Below are 18,338 nucleotides of genomic sequence, written 5' to 3'. Positions count from 1 at the left end.
CATCATAGAAGGTAGACACTACCGTGATAGTTAAGATTATGAAATCTTATAGAATAGCATGCAACTATAGCACCATGTGAGGCCATGACATGCTTTACTTCCCCAGGTCAACAATGATGAGTTTTCCTTATCTTAAAATTAAAAAATCTTCACAAATCGTGCCCTCGAAAAAATCCATTTAGATCATCTCTTATCCAATTCTGATCCTCTCTTGTTGAATCGGTTTTAGTATATAATCAACTAGAATTCTTTCCAACGTTGACCACTCTGTAGTGATTTCCAAAATTGAATCTTTATCATCTGCCACCACACCTAAACTTGCTAGATAATCAACCGCCTTGTTTTCTTCTTGGTAGATGTGGGAGATCTTATAATCATTGACCTTCATCAACCATTGCTTGACTATGACAATCTATTTATTCAATCTCTAGTTAGGAGAAGAACCATTAATAACTTCGTTAATGGAGATCTACAAGTCCCCTTCTATATCTACTTCCAAAAAATCCTTGTTAACACATAGTTGTGGAACCATGGCCAAGGTCTCCAACTCAATTTCATTATTTGATGTTGTATATACATAAATTTGGCTATGAGCGATTAAATAAATATTATTATTTATTATATAGTTATTTTTCTATTTATTAGTTAATTTGAAAATATTAATTTATTTAATTCATTTCATATCTTTCTATTAATTAATTTAATTGAAATAATTTATTAATTAACTCATCTATTCTATTCCTCTAAATAATTAAATATCTAATATTTAATTATCCTTGTAACCAAGTTAATTAAATATTTAATATTTAATTATCCTTGTAACCAAGTTAATTAAATATTTAATATTTAATTATCTCCTCCAAACAATTAAATATCTAATATTTAATGGTTATTATCCTATCCTATAGTCTTGAATATTAAATGATTTCCTAAATTATTTAATCTTTCTTATCCAACTCACCCTCCATCTCCACTTCATCTTCCCTTTTCCAACTCATCCATCATGTGGCTAAGGAAATTAATATTTCTTAAGTACTAATTCATCATTTATCTTCAACCTCCAAATTTAATGAATATTGTGTACGTACACATATTTCATAACCATCTTCTATATTCTCTCCAATACCCCCTACATCTTAGGAAGGACTTGAGTCCACTTGTCCTCTCATGCCTAAATCTTCTCCAACCATCCCTAGATTTCCTCTGTCAGCAACCCAGTCAAGGTGAGATGAGTGACACTTGTCTTCTCCTTCCCCCTTTCTCTCAACCTTCACCTTTGCTCACAGCCATCCAAATCTATAGATCAGATCATGACTGTTGATCTAAGCCACATCATCTTATCCTCTCAAGGTCTATAAAATCAAGAGCTTCAATTGAGAGAGAGTAAGACTTCAAGTGAATTTGCAAGCCAATTATTTGTAAAACTTATGCATCTGTGAGTTTTAATCTTGAAGCAAATAGCAATTAGCATAATCATGTACTATTTCATATCATAGCATTTGTGAACTATCAATTATCAGTTCATTCTTCATATGCCATCTTGGAAGCTATCAATGCTTTTCTGAGAGCACACCATCTGCAACTAGGAACAATGGAGTTAAGACACAATGAGACATAAACCATGAAGGTAATATTAGTATTTTTATTTCATATGTATTTCATGTAGTTTCATTGGTTGAGTTTGGATTTCCTGTAGCATTTCCATTGGTATTTTGTGAAACTAACTTGTTGTAGGTAGCATTCTGAGGATGAAATTCAAGTCGACAACATTTTGGCGCCCATCATGGGGCCCATGGACCTCGCATATACCTTTAAAAATTTCATAAAAGTAAAATTAACACATTTGTAATGTAGATTCATGCATTTGTGAATTCTAACAGTGCTTTTATTCAATAGGTTAGCACATTTGCATCTTAGGTTAGCACATTTGCATCTCAGGTTAACACATTTGTATTGTAGGTTAACGCATATGTCATGTAGGCTAGCGCTTTTGTCTGAAATCTACGTATTTGCATTACAGGTTAACACTTTTATCCTCTAGGTTAGCGCACTTGTTAAAGAAATCACGTTTTTGAGTCCACGGAGCAGTGCTTTTATAGTGCAGGTTAGCGCTTTTGCTCTACAGATTAACGCTTTTGAGGTGAAAGATAGTGCATGTGTTGGAATAACGCTTTTGTTTGTAACTAACAAAATTTTCTTGCAGGTCCGAATGTCCAAGAACTTAAAATTTTCAAACTACTAACATGCATGTGCAAGATTGTGTTTAAGGCAAATTTTATGCATTTCCTCACCTAGTTAATTAAAAGCCTTATTTTGGGAAGTAATATATCATGTCTTGTTTATTTAGTTTAGCTAAGGGGATAAACTGACAACATGCAACTTGCATTTTGAGTAACTTCTCTAAAATAGTTGCACGTAGACTTTTAAAAAGGCTAAAATAAACACCATGCTTTTTGGAGCAACATCTCCAAATAGAAGATAGATCACATTGCTATGGAAAGTTAAAAAGAGCACTTATATTTTGTGTCTCGAAAGTGGTAGGTATATGCTCTCCCCTTAATTGGGTGATCAAAAAGCCAAACCCACTCTTTTATGCTTTCTTTACTTTCAAGCAAATTGAATACTTTAGAGGGCATGCCTTCCCCAGCTTCCTTGAGGGGGCTAGTGAGAGGGGAACGACCTAAATGGAAATAGGCTAATACCGAGTCCTTCCAATCCACTCTAAATAAATCGTGTTTGTGACAAAAGTCCCAAACAACATGTGTTGATAAGTTCATACCGACACTATGTTTCCCCATAAACCCTATGTAGCATAACCTCTATAGGTTGAGAACCTTCTGTATTTACAAAGATGAAAGTGTTGCATGTATGGCCACATGACCGGAAGCCTTTACTAAAAACCACTTGTACTAGTTGCCAAAATCCTTCTAGTTGTTGGTGCAGGAGGTCAAACCTCTGAAGCGGCTCACACACATACGGTTCCTAGTAGAGATATAAAGTTTGCCACAAGGAGTTTTCATGGAAACTGGTGCTTGGCTACCTCGGAGAAGTGAGTGCCGAGGGTGGAGCCAGTGGGGTCAAGCATCTAAATATCTGCTTTGAATAGCATAGCCTCAAGGGAAACCCCATGTGAGATTCAACAACTATTATCGCAACCTTCCAGAAGATTTGTACTTGCTTGTGCATTTTGTTTATTAAACATTGTGTCTTCTATGTCTGTTACATGTTCCAAATGGTCAAAAATTAATGAAAATTATCATCTACGTGTGAGCAAAAATCCAACAAATTGCTGAAAAAATTAATCAAAAGGGTAATACAAAGGTTCTCTAACATTTGAACACCATATCAAACTAAAGTGTCAAAACATCAGTATCGAAATACTTCTTGAGTAGATTTGTCTCTAAACCATTACGTATTTTCAAACTACCTCAACAACTGGGTCACTAATCCAACATGCTATTCCCAAAAGGTTTCTATAAGCATAGACATTCAACAAGCTATTGATTCAAACATCTTAAAAAAATCAACATCATTGTCAAGTCTCTCATCAGGATAATCAAATCCTCTATCATGAAGCTTGATCAATTTATCCTATGTTCATAATCCTGGATATATCTTTCCTATTTTGAACCTAGGTTATATCAAAATTCAAAATCGCACCAACATTGGAATCAAACAAACTTGTAAATTGTCAGATGCTTATATGACTTTTAAGTATCACCTTAAGAAAAGAAAACCTAGTTATAAAGCTACTCAGAAAAGAATAAGATTCTTGTATATCAATCGCAAGATCTTATTAAAACATAGGACATTCCTACACCATTTTCATCACTACTTACGTGGCTGTGGTACAGAGTTTGATGGAGAAATTTTGCAAGGATGTGCTTTTCAACAAAAGAGACGCTTTATCACAATGAACAAACAATAGCGGTAAAATCAACAAAGCATATCTTCCTAAACCAATAATCACCTATTGACTTTGTCCTTTGGAAATTTCAATTTTTTTGAAATAATCACATGCTAGTTTGGTCTAGAGCTCAATACGAACAACTAAGAAAATAACAAATGGAGGAAGAAGATAATCCTACATTCCAAACTTTTGGGTATACTGCTATTGACGAAGAAGCAGTCAATAGCACCATTAGAGACCTTGAGCAAGATTTCAAATTTGACAGGCTAATGGAGAAATTGTTGGCAAAGCAAAAAGAGAAATATCTCTTGATGTTGGCAAAATCTGGAGCTAAATTACCACAAGACTTTAACATAGAAAGTTTGAAACAAGATGTGCAAGCAAGTAACACCAAAAACACAGATGATCCAAATAACAAAGATATGAACAAACAAAGTCATGAAGAAACAAGAAAAGAAAGGGATGACACAAGAAAAAAGCGTAGTGATAAAAGAACTTACGAAGAAACAAGGAGAAACTATGTGGATAATCCATTGTTAAACCTTATTCAACAAATGCAAACTCTACAACAACAGATACAAGATATGCAAAATGGAACAAGATCCAATCAATATACATTGGAAGATAATTTCATCATCAGAATGCTACCTGCAATAGGTTAGTTTCACAAAATACCAATGGAAATACTACAGGAAATCCAAACTCAACTAATGAAATACATATGAAATAAAAATACTAATATTACCTTCATGGTTTATGTCTGATTTTGTCCTAACTCCACTATTCATGGTTGCAGATGGTGTGCTCTCAGACAAGCACTAATATCTTTCAAGATGACATATGAAGAATGGACTGATAACTGATAGTTCACAAATGCTATGATATGCAATACTACATGATTATGCTAAAATGCTAATTGCTATTTTCTTCAAGATTAAAACTCACAGATGCATAAGTTTTACAAATGATTTGGCTTGCAAATTCACTTGAAGTCTAACTCTCTCTCAACTGAAGCTCTTGATTTTATAGACCTTGAGAGGATAAGATGATGTGGCTTAGATCAATGGTCATGATCAGATCTACATATTTGGATGGCTGTGAGCAAAGGTGAAGGTTGAGAGAAAGGGGGATGGAGAAGAAAAGTGTCACTAATCTCACCTTGATTGGGTTGCTGACTGAGGGAATCTAGGGATGGTTGGAGAAGATTTAGGCATGAGAGGACAAATAGACCCAAGTCCTTCCTAAGATGTAGGGGGTGTTGGAGAGAATATAGAAGATGGTTATGAGATATGTGTACGTACACAATATTCGTTAAATTTGGAGGTTGAAGATAAATCATGAATTAATATTTAAGAAATATTAATTTCTTTAGCCACATGATGGATGAGTTGGCAAAGGGAAGATGAAGTGGAGATGGAAGGTGAGTTGGATAAGAAAGATTAAATAATTTAGGAAATCATTTAATATTCAAGACTATAGGATAGGAGAATAACCATTAAATATTAGATATTTAATTGTTTGGAGGAGATAATTAAATATTAGATATTTAATTAACTTGGTTACAAGGATAATTAAATATTAGATATTTAATTATTTAGAGGAATAGAATAGATGAATTAATTAATTAATTATTTCAATTAAATTAATTAATAGAAAGACAGGAAATGAATTAAATAAATTTATCTTTTCAAATTAACTATTTAATAGAAGAATAACTATTAAATAAATATATAATATTTATTTAATTGCTCATAGCCAATTTTATGTATATACATTTTGCCCCTCTTTGAAATAATGTCAAGACAACATTGTTTCAAAGATTAAATCAAGTCTCGATAGTGCACTTGACGAAGATTGAAAATCCTGATTGTGTGCCCCAGATATTGATTTTTGGATATTGATTTGATGATGATGCCCCCTCGAGAGATCGTTTGTGCATTAAAGGCATGGATGATCTCTCGATACAAGAAGAATGTTATATGAAAGATAGATGAGTGGATAGATTGCAGATTGATCAGATGAGTTAGATTGATAAGACTGATTGGATTAAGATCTAGTCTGATTTCAGGAAGGACACATCCCATTTAAGACAAAAGCTGATCAAAATGTCTGGTTTCAGGAAAGATACATCCTATATAAGACATGATAGATGATCAAAATGTCTAGTTTCAAGAAAGATACATCCTGCATAAGACATGATAGATGATATTTGAATGAATGATGAAGATATTAAAGTGAAGAATGATTCCATTAGATGATGATGTCGGTGCAGGTGCTACAGGTGTTAGACCCACAGGCTCGAGAGGCAGTCATTATTCTTGACTTGATTTGTATTGATGAGGCACCTGTCTTTTTGATCCGATATCATTGTATACTTGGAATTTTATTGTTTTATGATGATCTATATGCAGAAATGGACTCTATATGATGATGATCTTTATTATGCATGTTACTCTATTTTATGATCTATATGCATTGATTATATGGATGCATTGATTAGATAGATGATGATATGATGATGATTGTCTTTCCTTGCTTTATGATAATGATCTACATGATGCAATGATAAATGTTTTTATTTTGATTTTGATGACCTTGGATGCAAATGAAAATGAGTACTAACTTAAATGATGCAATGATCTATATGGAAATGCAAATGTTTGCTTATGCACTATGCTATTCGAATATTTTTTTATTTTTGATGCAATTTGAAAATGATATGAAAATGCAAATGCAATGATTGATTGTTTTAAGGTTTATGCATAATATGATTATGAGTCTAAGTGAAAAGATGCAATTAAATGAAATGAAATGATAATGCAAATAATAATGATGATACACTACATGATTAATGAAATGCACTTATGATAAATGCAAATTAATGCAATGATTAAAATGCAACTAAATGAAATGGATGATGATTAAAAATGATTCTAAAAATGAATGCACCTATAATGATCAAATACAAATTGCTTTTGTTTGTCCAAGTATACTCAATCTTGATTTATGACCGTTGATCTATGAATGAAATGATATGCTTATAATGCAACTGACAATGAATGCTTATAATGTAGATGAATAATGAGCTAATCTAAAATGATCTAACTAAAAATGATAATGCCATTCTTCATATGTTATCTTGTAACAGTGCTTGATTTCATCATTGAGCTTTTAAAATGTTGTAAAAAAATACAAGCAACTTGATGTTAGCATTTCACAAAGGGAGATTGTTGGCATTCCAGTAAGTTTGTTGGTATGAGGATATTGAGAAGGTTGTTGAAGATTGTGGATATAATTGAGAAAGGATGATTATTGTCTTAATAATATTATTTTGTCATTGATGTCAAGCAATTAATTTTTTGATTCAGTATGATGTTGCCATATCTTAATGAGTATGTTTTGATAAGTATAAAGATGTCGGTAAGTGACACATAAAGACTGAAAAATGAAGGGGAGTAATAAGTTATTCAATGGGCAACTATTACCGAGTTAGATAATGATGAGATTTTGTTGTTTTGATTATTTTGATATCCTATATATATGAGTATTCTAAGAATGAGAAAAGATTTCATTCATTAGATGAGTTAAGGTTTGATATTGTTCTATGTTACCGAGCATGAAGCTAGTCAGTAAACACTAAGGTTATCGATATCAGTTAAAGAAGGCAAAATATCTACTGAGTAAAGGTTCAGTATTTACTGAGTAATAACATAATGCATTGGATGGATAAAAGCATTATTAAATGAAGGATTCCAATGAGCTGGAGATGTATATGTGATTGGTATGTCATGCAAGAAATTTGTTGAAGATCCACGACAACGAAAATACAGGAGTTAGATCTACAGCGCAAATTGAACGGTCATAACCTAGCACAAGTTCCAAGTAAGGAATACAAGTTCCAAGGTGAGATAAAACGTTTTCAGATTGAAGGATACAGTGAACCTAGTCAAGTTTGAAGATCTGATGGCTAAGATTGATCATGGGAAATATGATCAAGGAGATTAAGCGGTTAGGAATTGTTTATAAATAAGAAATTGTTAATGAACAATACATGCGGGCAAATAAAAGAACAATGATACTACAGTAGTGATCACCGAGAACAAAAGATTGAATATCTAATTAAAGAACAGATTGAGAAGCTCAGCAAGGAGCAAGATAAGTCTTATGACAAGATTATTTTGAGCACTTAGAGTCTTCTTTAGCATTTTAGATGTGAAGTTGCAGATATATTTTATACTGTTATTTATTTTGTAAGTGACAGGAAATCTCTTAACCGAGTGGACCTAACAGTCTTATTTGTAAATCCTCTAGCAAGGTAACATTCTGAATGAGTGTTTGAAATCCTTTGACAAGGTCACTTCTAACAAAGTGCAAGATTCTAACAAGTCTAAGGGAAATCCCTTAACCGGGTCACATCTAGCAGTGTGTTTGTGTAATCTGTAACAGGATTGGCTTTTAATCAAGCATACTCTAGAAGGGTATATTTCTTAGTGGGTCCGAAATCCCATAGTGGTTTTTTCCCTATTTGGGTTTCCACGTTAAATCTAGTGTCAAATGTGTTATGATGTTTTAAGTGTATCTATTTATGAGTTTGAATGATTTACAATCATAGTTACATACCAATAAAGGCTACTGAGGTTGAATCTGATAAATACATTGATTATTGAGTGTTTATGATTCACCCCCCCTCTCATCTTACTAACACTTGACATAATGATCCAAGATGACCTGAGTATTTCTTACATGGATTTTGATATGGAAAGTTAATACAAGCAACTTGATATAATGGATCATGTTGATCTGAGTATTGCTTGCAGAACAGACAAGGATTATCTCCTTTCATGCATGACTTGGAACGTCCTCCTTGATCTTTTGCCGATCATATCCTAAGACAAGCACATACCTTAATAAGAGATAAATCACATACAACAATCAAAGAAAATAATCATTCCCCATCATAGCTTCTCTAGTCATGGACATCCTTGAGTCGCATAGAGTACATGATTAGCAATAAAATCAAGATATAAACACTGAATCTGTATGCCATTCACATGTTCTTATGGTCATTAACTGATATAATCATCATGATGAATTATCCTTGATAATCCTTTATTACTTGCTGATTGATTCTTCAGTTTCTGAGTTTCATGATTCAGTTGTCATAAGACATCTTGATCTTCACTTCTTTGTTGCTTGTTATCTGTGTCAAAACCCTAGGTGTTTTTGGTTTTTCTAAGTTTTCCGAATGTTTTGGATTTTCAAAGATTCAAAAGATCACCTTAGCACAAGGAATTAGGATTTTGCCCTCAGTGGAAACAAAACTTTATTATGGATGTATGAATTGATTAAGATCCAAACCATGGAGGGATAGAAATGCAGATTGATTGATTCTGATAAAATCTAAGACAGTGACTACGACAAGTGTGTCAAAGATTGATAACTGTTGGTAAGTTGCATATTGTCTATTAATGGTTCAGAGCAATGGATGCGAAAGATGGAATGGATAAGCTAGGAAGCGATAGATTAGATATGATGGAGTGGATAGGTGTGTAAAGCAATCTCATAGATGGAAGAACTCACTTTTTAGATAGTGCCTATTTGTCAGGTTTTCACCACTTGTTTTTATTGCACATTTTGATTTTTTTGTCATTCCTAATTTTTGAGAGATGAAACATGTCCTCCCATCAATTGATAAAGATAAGACTACCCAGAACAGAATCTATCAGTCATATTGATCTATGTCATTGTTTTGATTTGTTCGATGATTGATAAGAATGTCTGATTTCAAAGAGTGAGTACTTCGTATAAGACCGATCTGTCTAGTTTTGAGTGTACCTATCCTTGTATAAGACATGTTAATGTTGATATATTTTGAGTGATTAATTGATTAACAAGACATGTGATCAGTTTGATTGCAGACTTCGATAGTTTTCTTGTTGTTGATTTGATGGATGGGCCATGCGCTCATGCTTTGATTTTCAATTTTGTTCTTTTGATTTTTAATTTTTGGATTAGAAGAAAGATGTATTTGGTTTCCCTAATGTATAGAAAGACAAGGAATGGATGAATAGATGGCTGAACCATTGAGGTAGAAATGGATAGGAGAAAGATGAAAGTAGCATATGAGGAGACACATCAAGGGCTTCTTAAAATCATATTTTTGTCCTTAGTTTTGATCAAGATCAAGGATGGAAAGGGGGATATGGATAGGAGAAACAATATTATATATAGTGATAGATGATGGAAGAAATGAATAGTTAGGATAGATGGTATAGATTAGCATGAAGCAAGATCGTAGATAGCACTGGATGAATTTAGATAGGGTAATGGATACTGGAGGAAGGATAATGGGAGATGTGGTATAAAGAATAGAGTGGATGAAACTTTGACCCCAATTATAGAAGTCTCCATTTGTAAAGAAGTGATATGTAAGATTGTCACAGTATTTAGCACCACCTGAATAAGTGTTCCTGAACTTTTCAAAGATAGAGACCCAACCCACACTTAGAACCTCTAATAAATTCAACCAAACATATCTAGCAACTAGGAAATAGACTCAAAAAGGAAGAAGAATCCCAAATTGGATCAAGGTACTTAGTCTTTGATTACCCATGTGTGTGTAATTGGGTTCATTCTGGCTCATATGATCATTATAATCTTCAAAATCCAATGTGGCTAGCTACATGAGTTACCCTGACTTCAAAAGCATCCTGGATAGAGCCTCACTGCCAGAAAGAATCCATAGCTCCAATGAGGTTATCGCTCTAATATCACAAATATTGCTCCATTGCTAGCCAGGCGTCCATAGCCCCGATGGAGTTACTCGCATTTTCCCATAGCCAATCTTTTGATATTTCATTTTTTTTCTTTTAGATATTTCTTTTCCTAATCGTGCTTTGGATCTTTTGATATTGTCTTTTTCTTTTCTTATTTTGATTGCATTGGCTTGTAAGTAATGAAACTTACATGGGTCTAATAATTACAGCAGCGCTGAAGCAAGATTTTAGATTTTTCACTAGCCATGTCTTCGACTAAGAGATCATAATGATTTAGAGAAATTGATTAAGTATATGAGATATAGTAATCAAAAGATGTCGGTACCAAGATACGATAAGTGGTCCTTTTTTGGATTGAGTGTGTATCCCAACCAAAATATAATGTTAAAGAGGAATAACCTCATATTCTAAAGTGTATCATGAATAGATATCTAGGAAAAGGACTGAACATGAGATTCGAGCATGGGCACACATGTGACAAAATGACACAAATGCCTATTTCACAGATGATGAATTTATTAAAAGGATTGAATGAAAGGGATGGAAGGATAGAAAAGATGTGTTGGATAATAGATAGAATGTTTGAAGATTTGTGTGAGGATAGATGGAAATGTATTCAAGATGAGTGTTGGTACACAACTTAAGAAGTAATGAAGATATGGATGAAAATTGAATTTTGGGACATAAGAACCCAAAATAGATAAAGAAAATGATGGAAGAATAGTTTTGAAAAGATGTTTAGATAGTTGTTTGAAAGAATTTCAAAGGTGCGTGCATTTGTTAATCTTTCTTATGGATCATTTGAGGTGATGGAATGGTGGATGGAGGGAATTAAGGACCAAAGATGGATGGAAGGGATAGAGAGTTTGAGTTTGGAATGAAAGGACCTAAAATGGATTTGGAGGATGAAGAGTTTGAATTTCGAACGAAAGGACCTAAAATGGATTTGGAGGATAAAGAGATTGACTTTGGAATGAAAGGACCTAAAATGGATTTGGAGGATGAAGAGTTTGACTTTGGAACAAAAGGACCTAAAATGGATTTGGAGGATGAAGAGTTTGACTTTGGAACGAAAGGACCTAAAATAGATTTGGAGGATGAAGAGTTTTCTTGATCTTGATCTTGACTTGGAGTAGGATCATTTGAGTTTGTGTTTTTCACTTGATTTTGAATTATATTAGTGAAGGAGATGGAAGGGATACCATGCTCTTGCTTAGGAGGTGGATGTTGAATGGGACTCTGCTCTTAAGATAAAAGGGGATCATCATGGATGGAATACCAGAATTTTAGGGGATCATCATAAGATTCTTGATAGGTAGGATCTTGATAAAAAATGGGATTAGATTGGAGAGCCATGATATCTTGATCTTGATTTAGGCTAGGACTCATTTCCTTTGAATAAGCTTCTTTTTTTTCAAGCGACAAGGGATGGTCACATGAGTGATCAAAGTTTCAGTTTAGATAGGTTGATGTTGTTGAATTGATGGATACTTCGTTTTAGATACTCAAGCTCACTAAGTCGAATAGAGAGTTTGTTCGATAGGCCCCTATGACAAATCACGTCAAATGATATGGATAAAGTTTCTTGATATAGAAACTTGATTTGACTAAATTGAATACCTAGTTAGGTATTGTTTTCATTGAGATAGTTGGATGATAAACTCTTGATCACTTGGTTTGATACTCCCCTAATCTTGTTGGATGAAAATATTGCCTAAAGATAGTTGAAAAGTTGATAACCACCTCAAAAAAATGTTCTTTGTTGGATTTAGAAATTCTTTTCTCTAAGATTGCTTTTTGTTCTTTGTTTTAAATTGATTGTTGTATTAGTTGATTTGAAAGATATTTCAATGTTCATAACAAGAAGACATAGCACACATGAAAACAATGATCATCCCTATGCTAAACATTGAGTGTATGTTTTTGTGAGGATATTTTCAAATCCCTAATGCTTCCACTGGTTTGATTTATAATAAAGGACACATCAGATAGACAATTTATTCAAAGGTCATCAACAATATCATAGCCCACTAGTCTCGATACTCCGTCAACTCAAACACCCTTGTCACCCCCTAGAGGGTGCACACTTTTTTGCCTTTTGCCATAAATTAACCCAAAGTGAATTGCTTCACAGTTGGGTAGTTATCTTGGGAGATATTGTTGGAAAAAGCACACTCCAATGAGACATTGTAGGTGATTGAAGGTTTTGTCATTGATGGCAACCTTACAATAGTATGTCACCGGCAAGGCAATCCACCAGCACTAGCAAAATCAGATTCTACACTGACACACAGACCATCGACACCAACAGTGAAAGGAAGCATACCGGCACAGAAGCCGACAGGAATTTTGTTGTTAATATATTTTGTTTATTATTGTAAAATCATTGTAAGCCGACTTGGCAAGTTGTAAAATGACTCTTATATAAGAGAGTTCATTGTAGAACATTGTAAGATGAGATGGAATGAATAAAGGAATGTAATTAAGCGAAATAAGGTAGACCTATTATGTGAATTATAGGTTAAGGGTTTATGTATGAAGAAGAGCTATAAATTGGTACTGGATCTGGCATAGTAGATGCTATTTTGAAGTAGTACAAGACATTGGATTTATATAATCCATTCTGTAAGTCAGTGAGACTTCCCATTTTGTAATTGAGTAGTGAGCTCTAGGCACTTGGCCTTCCTGCATGTGCAGGCCCCTCTTGTAGTAGTAATGTTCTCTTATTGGCCAGTAAGTGAATATTGTGGGTCACAAATCCCACCGAGGTTTTTCCCACACTGGGTTTCCTCATTAAAATATTGTGTTATGGTGTGTTTTTCATGTGGTTGTTTTTATCTCTATTTATTGCATTACTTTCTGTTTACCGGTACACAGTTCTAATTTGCTCTACATGTTTTAAGTTAAGAAAATCTTATTACAGGTTAGATATTGATTCACCCCCCCGTCTCAGTATATGTGGGAATCCTAATAGATATATGGTGAGTAATCTTGGGGGTGGATTCTTCCCCACCCTTACACTATGATATTGCCAATGTATGGCAACTGAATTGGCTCAAAGCTTCTACTTCTATGGTTCATAGTAAGGATTCCGTTCAGTGCGGCAAATGATAAACTCAATTAAGAGGCTTCCCAACCTTTAGAACAAAGGCTTTTCACATCACAAGGATACTAGGGGAAGGCTATCAAATACACACTTCCATTGGAGGGGATTTTCATCAGCCTCCATATTTGATTATAGTGGGTTGGTAAACTTGGTGATAAAGTTTTTGCCCACTTGGGTCGTACCCTTCACACTAGCCCTTTTGAGGCTTTGGGAAGGAAGGCCCTCTAAAGGATTTAATGCTTGAAAGTAAAGAAAGCATAAAAGAGTGGGTTTGGCTTTTTTGGTCACCCAATTAAGGGGAGAGCATATACCTACCACTTAAGACAAATCAATCAAAGTTTTTTTTAACCTTTTCAAAGCAATTGTTGGCTAAGTCCTATTTGGAGATGTTGCTCCAACAAGCATGGTGTTTATTTTAGCCCCACGTAGCAAATGATTTTCTAAACTAGGAATCAGAAATCCTGGTCAATAAAATGAAAATCGTTGCAAAAAAATAGCTTGCTTTGTAAGAATGGACAAGTTGATCATTCTTTTTAACTTGCAAAAAAAATAAGATTGATTGTTCTTTTTACCTTTGCAAGAAAATGAAAGATTGTTGTTCTTTTTAGAGCCCAAAATTTGAGGTGTGAATCCCAACTTTGGAAGAAAGTAAATGTTTGATTTGTTGTTCTTTTTACCTTGCAAATGTGATTATTTTTAGAGGCCAAAAACAAGTGAGGTACTTTTTAGAACACCAAATTGAAAAATTAAGTTCTTTTTACCCAAAAGGAAATATGAGTTCTTTTTAACCAACTTTGAAAAAGCTATAAAAGAAATCACTAAATCCTAACTTAACTCCTCCAAATCTACAAGAAACGGCTAGATACGTGCAATAAAAAAGAAGTTAGTGAAAAACAAAAACCTTAGGTGGCCTTCCACAAGCCTAATTTCAAATCTTGGTTACAAATTTTTCACTCCTGATTCTAAAATGCCCTGAAATTCAGCTGTCTGAAATTTTGAGGATCTTCCAAAAACTAGATTTTGCATTATAACTCCTAGAAGCCTGAAACCCCTCTCAAACATCCTGACAATATATATATATATATATATATATATATATATATATATATAGAGAGAGAGAGAGAGAGAGAGAGAGAGAGAGAGAGAGAGAGAGAGAGAGAGAGAGAGAGAGAGAGAGAGAGAGAGAGAGAGAATATAACTTAAAGTATAAGAAATGTTATATTCCATATATATTACCCTTGCACAAGCCTAATTTCAAGATTTGATTAAAAATTTTGCACTTCGTTTCAAATGCGCTATCTTAGAGAACATATGTGCTAAAACAATTGTCAAATGCACAAATTTTTAGACAAAAGTGCTAACCTACATGACATATGTGTTAACCTGTGATGCAAATGTGCTAACCTGTGATGTAAATGAGGTAACTTGTGATACAAATGTGCTAACCTATCAAACAAAAGCGTTGTCATAATTCACACATGCATGAATCTGCATTACAAATGCGTTAATTCTACTTTTGCAAGATTTTTAAAGGTATATGCGAGGTCCATGAGCCCCACGGTGGGCGCCTAAATGTTAATATTAAATCCTCCAATGATGGAAATGCTCCAATCCTCAAAGGAAATTCACAAATATTGGAGAACCATTGGAATCAACTCTAAAAACTCTACTTGCTAACAAATTGATTACTTTACCAGAAGCAAGAAGTTATGAACCACCAATCAAGCCAAATTGGTGGAATGACAATTATTTTTGCAATTACCATCGGAATAAAGGACACCAAACAAATGATTGTCAGAGATTGAAACACCTTATCCAAGATCTAATCGATAATAGAACTATCACAGTGGATAGCCATAAGACAAACGAATCACACCTAGGTTTCAAAACTCCACTTCCGAATTATGACCAAGGTGAACCATCCTAATTAAAAGATGACAAAGGAAAAGCCAAAGTGAATTACACTTATACATATGATGATGTGGTAAATGTTATCATTGTTAAAGATAATCCATCTTCAGAGCCAATCAATGTTATTATGAGAAGCAAAGCAAAGGTTACCTTTCCAGGTATAACAAAAGACCCAACATCCACTTCACAACAATACAATTTAGTAGAGCAATTACAAAGAATACCTACTCAAATATCAATTCTGAAACTTCTCAAGGTTTTACCTATGCATAAGGAAATTTTGGAGAAAGCTTTAGTGGAAACAACAGTTTCAAAAGGTTTGGACATAGATCAATTTCAAAACATGGTAGGACACCTTATAGACCCTCATTGCTTATCATTTTTTGAAAATGATGACGTATCCTTACAAAATCCTCACAATGCTCCCTTACATGTTGAAGTTACCATTAATAAAAATCATGTCAAACATGTACTCATAGATGGAGGAGCCAGCTTAAACATTTGTGCATTAAGTTTGATAAAATCTTTGGGATATTCAGATAATGCAGTGATCCCGAAAAAGAAAATAACCATCAAGGCTTATGATGAAGCAAAACGTTCCTCTAAAAGAACTGTTGTGTTACCAATCAAATAGGACATGTGGAAAGGAACACATTGTGTCAGGTTTTAGATTTGAACCTCTATTACAACATTCTTCTAGGAAGACCATGGATTCACAAAATGCAAGTAGTTCCTTCTACATATCATCAATGTGTAAAATTTCCTCATGAAGGACAAGAGATCACTATAATTGCAGATTCTAGTCAATATTGCAATAATTTGAAGCCAACACAAGATACAAGAGTTCCACATAATAGAGAATCAGTATATCCTACCAAAGAAATTCAAGAAAAGTTATGGGAAACCTTTGAGGAAAAGCTCAAATTGAATGATGAAGGAATGGGAAAATATTCTTTGCGTAATTTTCCACTTTCCCCTAAGTCATATGGAAAGCCTATAGATATTCAATCAAAGACATTGAAAAGACCAAACATATGTTTAAAGGAACATTTGTTAGCGCTGGAACTCTTGAAGAAGAAAATGATGAAAAATACATTCTTGGTTGGTTGTACAAGGATGAAGATAAAACTATAACAACAACAACAAAAGTCAATATTCCCATTAAATAATATGGCAAAGGTTATGAAATCATGCAAAAAATGGGATATGAAGGAAAAAGACCAATTGGTAAGAGACATCAAGGTATTTCAGAACCTATTTGTCCACACTCGCAATCCAAAGAAGATAAATCCGAGCTTGGATATCTAAAATCCAATCAAAAGCAACATAATCATCAACAACAAAAGTTGAGAAAGAAATCAGTCTCTAAAGAAGAAAATTAGCAAGAAAAGCTACATCAAGTGGCATAAATAGTAACCAATAACATGAAAAGCAAGATGAGGAAATTACCATCAAGGGTAAAGAAGAATCTTGTCAACAAGTTCTGGAAATACAAAAAACTACAAAATCTGAACAAGATATTCCAGAAGCAGTGAAAATAGAGATGGCAGAAATCGGGGAACTTTTTGCACCACACAACATTCTTGTATGGTATAGTGGAGTAGTCTAAGATCATGATTCAGAGACAGATTCAAATGAGTATGAATGGGGTCCATATGTCTTATGTACTACATCAAGTAAGGAAAACAATGAAGACCAAGAAGCTATCACAAAGGAAGACTTATCTATTACAAAACAAAAGGTGGAGTTAGAAAGAAGACAAGAAAAAATCAGAATTCAAAGAAAAGAGGTGTATGCAAAAAGGAAAGGGAATGACAAAGACAAAGAAGTAATGCCACAAGAAGTACAAACAAGGATAGAACAAGCATCTGGAAATATAAGATTTTCATCAAAAGAGGAACAAGATATATCCAGATGTGGCAGAACCATAGAAGAATTAAGAGATAGTCAAGATGGATTGACTATTAGTCTAGAAGAAGTTGAGTTTGAAAGAGACAAACTCTAGCAAAAGAATCCTCTTTATCATGTACACAAGTATGTCAAATCCAAAATGCAAATGAGGTCAATCAAGAAGGAATTTGCAGTATTAAAGACGTGTGTTGATATAATCCATTCATTTAAGGGACAAACGTCAGTTGAAGAACCATTTGAGTGTGAACTACAAAATACTAATACTGATTTTGTTAGAACTAATTGGGAGACGCTTGGGAAAGACAATTCTCAAAAACATTTAATCTATGATAGTACCTACTCTATGCCAAATTATGATCATTATGTCATGAACTTTGAAGCACCTAATGATGACAGTGATTATGATTTACCCCTTCTTCATCCTGAACTAATTGATTGGGATAATTTAGAAAACCCTAAACTAAATGTCTTTTCCAATGATCATGACTTAGCCATGTACCTTAATGTTGTCAAACCCATCACACCTAAGATATCTTCCATTGCAAAATCAAGTAATGTTTCTCGTAGTCAGGAGAATGCCAAACTTTCCAGTCGCAAAAGCGAAATAAAACAAGGAAAGAGACCTACTGTTGAAAACCATTTCATGGCAACACTAGATCAATCAAAAGAGAAAATAAATGAGGTATTTGATGGTGAAAACCTCTTTGAGGCACCAAAAGATGGA

This window comes from Cryptomeria japonica, chromosome 10 (genome assembly GCF_030272615.1).
Source record: "Cryptomeria japonica chromosome 10, Sugi_1.0, whole genome shotgun sequence".
In the NCBI taxonomy this organism is placed as follows: Eukaryota; Viridiplantae; Streptophyta; class Pinopsida; order Cupressales; family Cupressaceae; genus Cryptomeria; species Cryptomeria japonica.
This window is presented reverse-complemented; position numbering follows the sequence as displayed.